Source organism: Tamandua tetradactyla, chromosome 6 (assembly GCF_023851605.1).
Source record: "Tamandua tetradactyla isolate mTamTet1 chromosome 6, mTamTet1.pri, whole genome shotgun sequence".
Lineage (NCBI taxonomy): Eukaryota > Metazoa > Chordata > Mammalia > Pilosa > Myrmecophagidae > Tamandua > Tamandua tetradactyla.
In genome coordinates this window covers 139,431,595-139,438,937 of record NC_135332.1, presented here as the reverse complement: position 1 = coordinate 139,438,937, position 7,343 = coordinate 139,431,595, and the positions used below count along the sequence as shown (strand labels likewise).

Below are 7,343 nucleotides of genomic sequence, written 5' to 3'. Positions count from 1 at the left end.
AAGAAGAAGAAAAAGGAATTAAGAAGATATCAGGTAAATCAGAGAATCACTGGAAAAGCTTGAAGCAAGGCAGTCATGTGAACTCCCACAATCTAGATGTTTGTCCAGTGAGAAAACAGTTTCATTGGATTAGCTTTATATCCACACAGTAAAAGGTCTCATTCTTTGCTTCTTGAGGCACTAGTCCTGAATCGAATTCCGATGTAGGTGTACTTGACTCATAGATGATATTTTGGGTGCTTGTATTCTATTACAAGGAAGGAAAACCAGAAATCTAGCATTTTCAGCTCCTGTAATAGATGACAATCTTTGTTCAACACCAAGATACATGGGATAGGGAATTAAATAAATATGCCTTTGACCTCTTATTAAGGGTTTATATGAGCCAAAATAAATGAAACGCTGAAATGAGTGACAAATGTCTATTGTAGGCAATGAGAATCAACACACAAAAACAAATTATCACTACAGTATGCACACGTGGCTTCTATCTATTGCGTGGTTAAATATCCACAGCCCTATTCACCCTTATGCACTAGACCACTACTATTTGAAAAGCCAGATGCTTTCATCCACTTTATACCAATTTGCAAGCTCTTCCTTCACTAATAACTGCACAGAAAATGACTAAAAGAAAGGTAAGTATCTTCTCTCTTGCCACACAAAAAAATCTGAACTGAAATCCCCACCCACATATTTTTGTGTAAAACAGCAATTTTCAAGAGCAACGTTAGGTCCAGACTTAGTTACAAGCCCAATGCCCATTTTCCCTGGTTGTTTTCAATGCGAATCCATTTACTCAAGGTAGTAGCTAATTATATTGACCTGTTAAATAAAAATATGCTACTCCTAATGTTGAATAAATGAATATTTCTTTGATTCCTTGTTGAATGAAGGATACCCAGGCAAAGGACAAGTACTCCACTCAATGCCCTTTAATTACCTTTTCAGTCAATTCACAGGTCTTAACCTTTCCCCAAATACTATCAATAAAAAATGTTTAGCCAAGACCCTCTAAATACATCTTTTATTTACTTTCTAAAAATTTTTATTGAGATATATATCATACACCATACATTTCATCCAAAGTGTGCAATTCAGTGGTTTTTAGTATATTCACAAAGTTGTGCAACCATTACTACAATTTAATTTTAGAACAAAAACAGAATCTCCTCATATCCATTAGCAGTCATTCTGTGTCCCCCCTCCTAGCCCCCAGCCCAAGGCAAGCACTAATCTATTTTCTCTATATATAGGTTTGCTTATTCTGGACATTTTATGTAAATGGAATAAGGAAATATGTGCTCTTTGTGACTTGTCTTCTTTTACTTAGCATATTTTCAAGATTTACACATGTTGTAGCAGGTATCTGTACTTTGTTCCTTTTAATGGTCAAATAATATTTCATAGTATGAATATTTGGGTTGTTTCTACTTTGAGGCCTATATGAAAAAATACAGCTACTAAAATTAAAAATACAGCTACTAATATGCGTTTTATGTGGACATATGTTTTCATTTCTCTTGCATGTATACCAGAGAGTGGACTTGCTGGGTCTTATGGTAAATCTATGTGTGACCTTTAGAGGATCTGCCAGACTGTTTTCCAAAGTGGCTGCATCATTTTACATTAGCACCATCTATGTATGAAGGTTCCAATTTCTCCATATCCTTGCCAACACTTGTTATTATCTGTCTTTTTTATCATAGCCATACTAGAGTGTGAAGTAGTATTCCACTATGGGGTTGATTTACATTTCCCTGATGGCAAATGATGTTGAGCATCTTTTCATATGCTTATTGTTTATTTGTGTATCTTCCTTGGAGAAATGTTTATTCAGATCCCTTACTCACTTTTAACTGGGTCATTTGTCTTTATTATTGAGTTGTAAGAGTTCTTTACATATTCTATATATAGGCCCCTTATCGGATATATGATTTGAATTTTTTTTCTCCCATTCTGTGCACTGCCTTTTCATCTTTTTGATGATATTCTCTATTTGATGAGACATTATCATCATTCTTTCCTTAACTTTTGGAAGCATGGTTTCCTTTATAATAGCTTCTTGAAGTCTTTGTTAACTCTGACCTGGGCCATCTCAAAGACAGTTTCCGTTGCCTGATTTCTTTCCTGCATATGGTTTACACTTCTGTTTCTTTATATGTCTCCCAAATTTCTGTTGAAAAATGAACGTTTTAGATAATATATTGTGTCAACTCTGGATACTGACCCTCCCCCTTTCCTTCCTGGGAGTGTATTTTTTTTTATCTAATTATTTGTTTGATGACTTGGCTGAATCAGTTTAGTGATTTATCCTGACTAATCTAATTCCCCCACAGTGAAAAGCCTCTGTTGTCACTCCTCAAAGGGAACAGCACTGGGCATATGTAGAGTTACTCTGGGATAACAGTGGTTTTACCCACCTTCTTTCCTTGATTTCTCTGTTAAGCTGTCTGCCTCAGTGTCACAATCAGCTTCCACTAATTGCCAGCTGATGGCTCTAATGTTTTCAATAATTCCCTGGGGTATACATTTCTTCACAGTCTGATTCAAATAAATGTGGGTGCCTTTGCAGGAGTAATCTTTGAAGTAAATCTTTGATGTTTCTTTTCTGAAACTAGGAAGGATCTTTTTAGCTTTCTCTTCCCTTGGTTCTCCCCAGTAAATGGTAAATTTTTAGCTGGTTTACAATTTAACTTGTTGCTCTCATTGAACTAAGAGCCTTCTCTTAATTGTTTACCACCACAACCTCCATTGTTTTCAACAGCACCGTTAGGCTTAGGTTTGAACTTTCCCACACCCTTTCAAATAAAAGTAAGTTTCTTTAGGGAGACTTCGGAGTTCGGTGTTCTTATACACTACTTTCTCCATAGGAAAAACTATGAGAACTGGGGATGGGGACAGTGACCCACTTCTCTCAGAATGACACCCTGCCTCAGGAGCAGAGGGCTGGGCTATTGTCAGCTTGCCTTTCCCAGTAGGGAACTGCTACCCTACATGCACGCTGAAGCAAGGGCAATTAGGGCCCTAGGATTCTTGGCCTGTCATTCCTGGGGCAGAACTTCTGTCCTATGAGTGGGGGCTCAGTGGTGGAAGAGAGCTCCAGTCTTCTCAGCCACTCTTGCATGGAGTAGAGCCTTTGCACTATGGACCTGGGTTGAGGGTGGGGGTGGAAGGAAGCTCCCAAGACTGCACCTACATGCAGTATAACTTCTGTCATACTGAGCAAGGAGTAGTGAGGGAGGATCATGGCTCAAATTCCATGACTCTTGATGTTCTTTCTGAGATAGAGTAGATTTTCTTAAACAAATGTTTCTTCCTTTGCTATATGCCTATAGAAAAATTTCCATTGTTCTCACAAATAATATACAATTTTCACCAGTTTTGTGGCAAGAAAGTTCACAAAGCTCATCACAGCACCATTCTGGAAGTCATGTCTCATTCATCTTAAATAACTGTCTGAGCATCAGAGTTTTAATTAGTATGCCATGCACTTTACATTGTAAAACCTTCCTAAAGCTAAGGCATATTGCTTCCCTTCTTTTCCCTTCACTCTTATTCTGTTCAATCTCTATCAAAGAATCAAACTGGAAGAATCAGAAAAATTAATGATGTTGATTTTTACTCAATACCCTATTAACCACTGGTCATTGACTTATAGCAGTTCATGAATGACTTTTAGGATAGTCTATCATTTTTCACGTAAGAGCAAAAGTTCAGCTGAAGTTCACTTCCAAATTCTTTGCCTTAGGTTTAATTTAACTTGTATTGGCATGCTGACTTTAGCTTCTCCCTTAGGAAACATTAGGCTTACAACATATGCTCCACACATATGCCTAGTTTTTAGATATGTGATGCCATTGTAATGACCTAGAGTGTGACATCAACCTGAACACATCCAGCCACATCTATTACAGAGCAGCCTTCAAGTCTGGGCCAATTTCTTGATATTGCTATGTATTTTCTGAATATTTGGCAAAATCCATTTTTGCCAAAGGTAAATATGTTTGTAGCAATGCTTCCAATAGTTCCCTACATTTCACTTGTATTAGAAACAGAATAGCTAACATGTTTACAGTACTACAGTCTTTTTGAGTATTAATGCAGTTATAGAAGGTACTACCCAACTCATCCATCTGCAAATTTAATGAGTATTCTCCACTGCATCTCATTAATCATGACTGAAACCATCATGGTGTGCCAGCCAAGGACTGGCCAAGGACTTGGCCTTAACAGAACTACACATGATCTTCTCTTCTCCCAAGTAGTTGACAGAAAACCATTGATAAGTCACTAGGAACAATGTTTTATCAGTTGCACATTCTCTTGGCAGTTGCTTGAATCAAAACCCAATTTTTAGAATCTCTGAGTGAATCTCTCCAACAATTCCCAGCCTCACTAAAATTCTGGAAATTTTAAAATACTTTTAAAATACTTAAAAATACTTTAAAAAAAACTTTTAAAGGTACTTAAATTAGACCTAAGATGAAGGATTTGGAAGTGAATTTCAGCTGAACTTTTAGTCTCACAGGAAAGACCAAATTTTGATAAGTCCAAGGAAAATGCCCTTTAAACTTCTTTTATTTTTGTAAGGACTTAAAAATTCATTCAAAAAAGTATGATCTGAGGAGTTTGTGATGCCTGCATCTCCCAACCACATGGTATAGTGTTCTAGAAGGTTCTAGGGACACAGTAGCCAAGAGCTCAAGTAGGGAAATGACTTCATTTACATTTAAGCTAGAGAGTTTAGCTTCTGAATTTATTTAAAACCATAGACTCAGTTTAACTTTAACCTAGACAGAAAGAGAAAGGCATCTTATAAGTCGGAGAGGCAGAAAGAAATAAGGCAATAGATAATATGTCAAAGCTGGAACAAGTGCAGAAGTCAGGATACATCTGGCTATTAGCTTTGTCCTTGACTGCTAAAAAAGCCAATCTTTGTTCCTCTGGACAGTCAGCATAACAAGTTCAAAAGTTATGCAAATGGATTCCCAAAAGAATCCCTATATACATCAGGAGCTGTGAGTTGAGAAGCCACAGGGACTTGTGGTGATGAACTGAAAGAACCTTTAGAGAAAAGGTTCTCAAATGCATTGTCAGCAGATTTGATAACTGACAGGGCACTTTTTCTGGGAGCTGGCTTTGGTGGTTCATTGATTTTGCTCAACGGTTGGTTAGCATCAAAGTCATCATGGTCTGTGTTATCTTGAGGAATGCCAACTTTGTTGTGAAAATAACTAGAGAAGGCAGTGGAAGTCCCAGAAGAAATATGTGCTCCCTTCCTTGCAGGTACAACTGGCGGCTGCTGCAGTTGTAAGTCCTTACACATTTCTTTCACTTCCTTAACTTCTTTATTCCCCAGTAGGTCTAACACAGTGAAAGCATCATTGGAGATGTCCTGTGCAGTAGCAGTTCTGGGAGGTGGCTGAAGAGGAGCAACCAGAAGAGAGGGGAGCATAAGAGAGTACTGGGCTGACACAGTAGGAGTTAAGATTCCCCAAGGAGGTTGTTGATGGCCAAGCATTGGCTACCACAGATGCTAAACGGCCCCTAACAGCAGTGGCTGGAGGAGAAGCTGAGGCTATGAAGGATGAAGGCTGGTTCAAACCTGGAATAGCTGGACTTGTGCTAAAAGTTAGCAACTAATCAAATCCTGAAGGTTGACCCCCCACAATAACTCCAGTGACCATTGAAGGGGACTGATTAAAAACTAATGATGTGAGGGGATCCATGGTCCTGCCTGAGGAGGTATAATTGGTATATAACCTAGAACCATAAGGGGCCCTTACTGGGACAGAAACACTTGTTTTGAAGAGATCCAGAGGGTTGGCTTGTTGGGTTGTGGGTTGTCCTGTAAGTGGGTGACATCTGGCCTGGAGATTCTGAGATGGGAGGAGCAAAGAGGTCTGATGGAAACAAGTCACTGGCTGAAGATGTTGGACTATTTAGGTCAGGAGGTATAGAATTGTCCCCAAACAAATCCAGCTGGTCAATACCCAATTTCAGTTTATTAGCTTGGTCATAAAGAGTCAGGAGGCTCTCACTCCCATTCTCTACTGCTTTCTTAGCTTCTTCAGTCTTTTTCTTTTCTTTTTTCTTTTTCTTTACATTGTAGATCACTTGAAAAAGATCTTTAAGATCAACAACCAATGGCCTGGACTGTTGCCCTGTTTTTATGGAAAAAACTGGTGCTGGCCTCCTGCACATACATAACCAAATGCCTGGTTGGCTGTCACATTACAAGCAATGAAAGAAATTGTATTCACTGGATGTTCATGTTCTATTACCCCAGTTTTCTCATCAATTAATTTTATCCCAGAAAGCAAAATATTAACCCAGAGCTTTTGTTTGTGTTGTCCTTGAGACTAAGCAGTTGCTGCCATTCCCTTCAGTTTCATCATGAAATCCTGGCTCATTTTATCTCCTCTTGCACGTGGCGCATGATCAGTGCCAACTAGCTTGGCCTTGTATTTCACGCCATCACCTTTAAATTTGGGCAAGAGATACTCATCGGTCTTTTCAGAGCCTTTCTTCTTTTCCTTCTTCAATGGTGCTTTTGGTGCAACTTGTTGGTCAGGCTGACTGTTGGTTGTACTTGTCTCTGCTTCAGTCAACATGGCAGCAAATCAGGCAGCAAATTCTGGCTCTAGTGGGCACTTAGTAATACCAGGTGATTTCTGGCAGAGAAGTCTCAAAGGAACATAACCTATAGACGTGTTAGCTAGTACTTTTGTGAAACGAGCATAACTTCCCCATCCTGGAGCCTACAGGCTGCAGACCTTTAAACTTCTTAATCCAGCTATGTCCTGTGTTCAAAACATATTAACGATATTGGGTTTTCTTTATGGGGTTGTACTGAAACAGAGGTCCAAATGTTCCTTAATGAGAATTAGATGGCAGTAATCAATTTAACCAACAGAAAAAGATGGAATCTAACTCGGATGATTTAAGCAGACTACAGATGGCATATAAACTTAATTCTGTACTAATCTCAATAAATTAATATTAGCTTTTTGGAATACTACGTTGAGAAAGATTCTGAGGTAGTATCTAGAGCCAGTGCAAAAGAAGGTAACATGATTGATTAGCCAGAGACTTAGGAGAGAAAAGAAGCAGTGCTTATGCCATCTGTGTCCTAGCAACAAGGCTGACATTTGATGACCCTGATGTTGATTCCAGATCTATGGTGCTATGATCAGTTAGTTACTGTTAGATTTCTCAGGAGGATGACAGTCCTCAGGGGGTAGAATTCCTCATAAAGTATGAAAAGTATGATGTGAAGATGCTATAAGCCATTCTGCTACTTTTATTTTGTCTAGTCGAAATCATGTTTAATCCATCCC

General features: G+C 38.7%; 1 pseudogene; it reads right to left on the bottom strand.

Annotated features, from left to right (window-relative positions):
* Positions 1 to 4,975: 4,975 nt before the first annotated feature.
* Positions 4,976 to 6,617, bottom strand: LOC143686385 (disabled homolog 2 pseudogene; annotated as a pseudogene).
* Between the last annotated feature and the right edge of the window lie 726 nt (positions 6,618 to 7,343).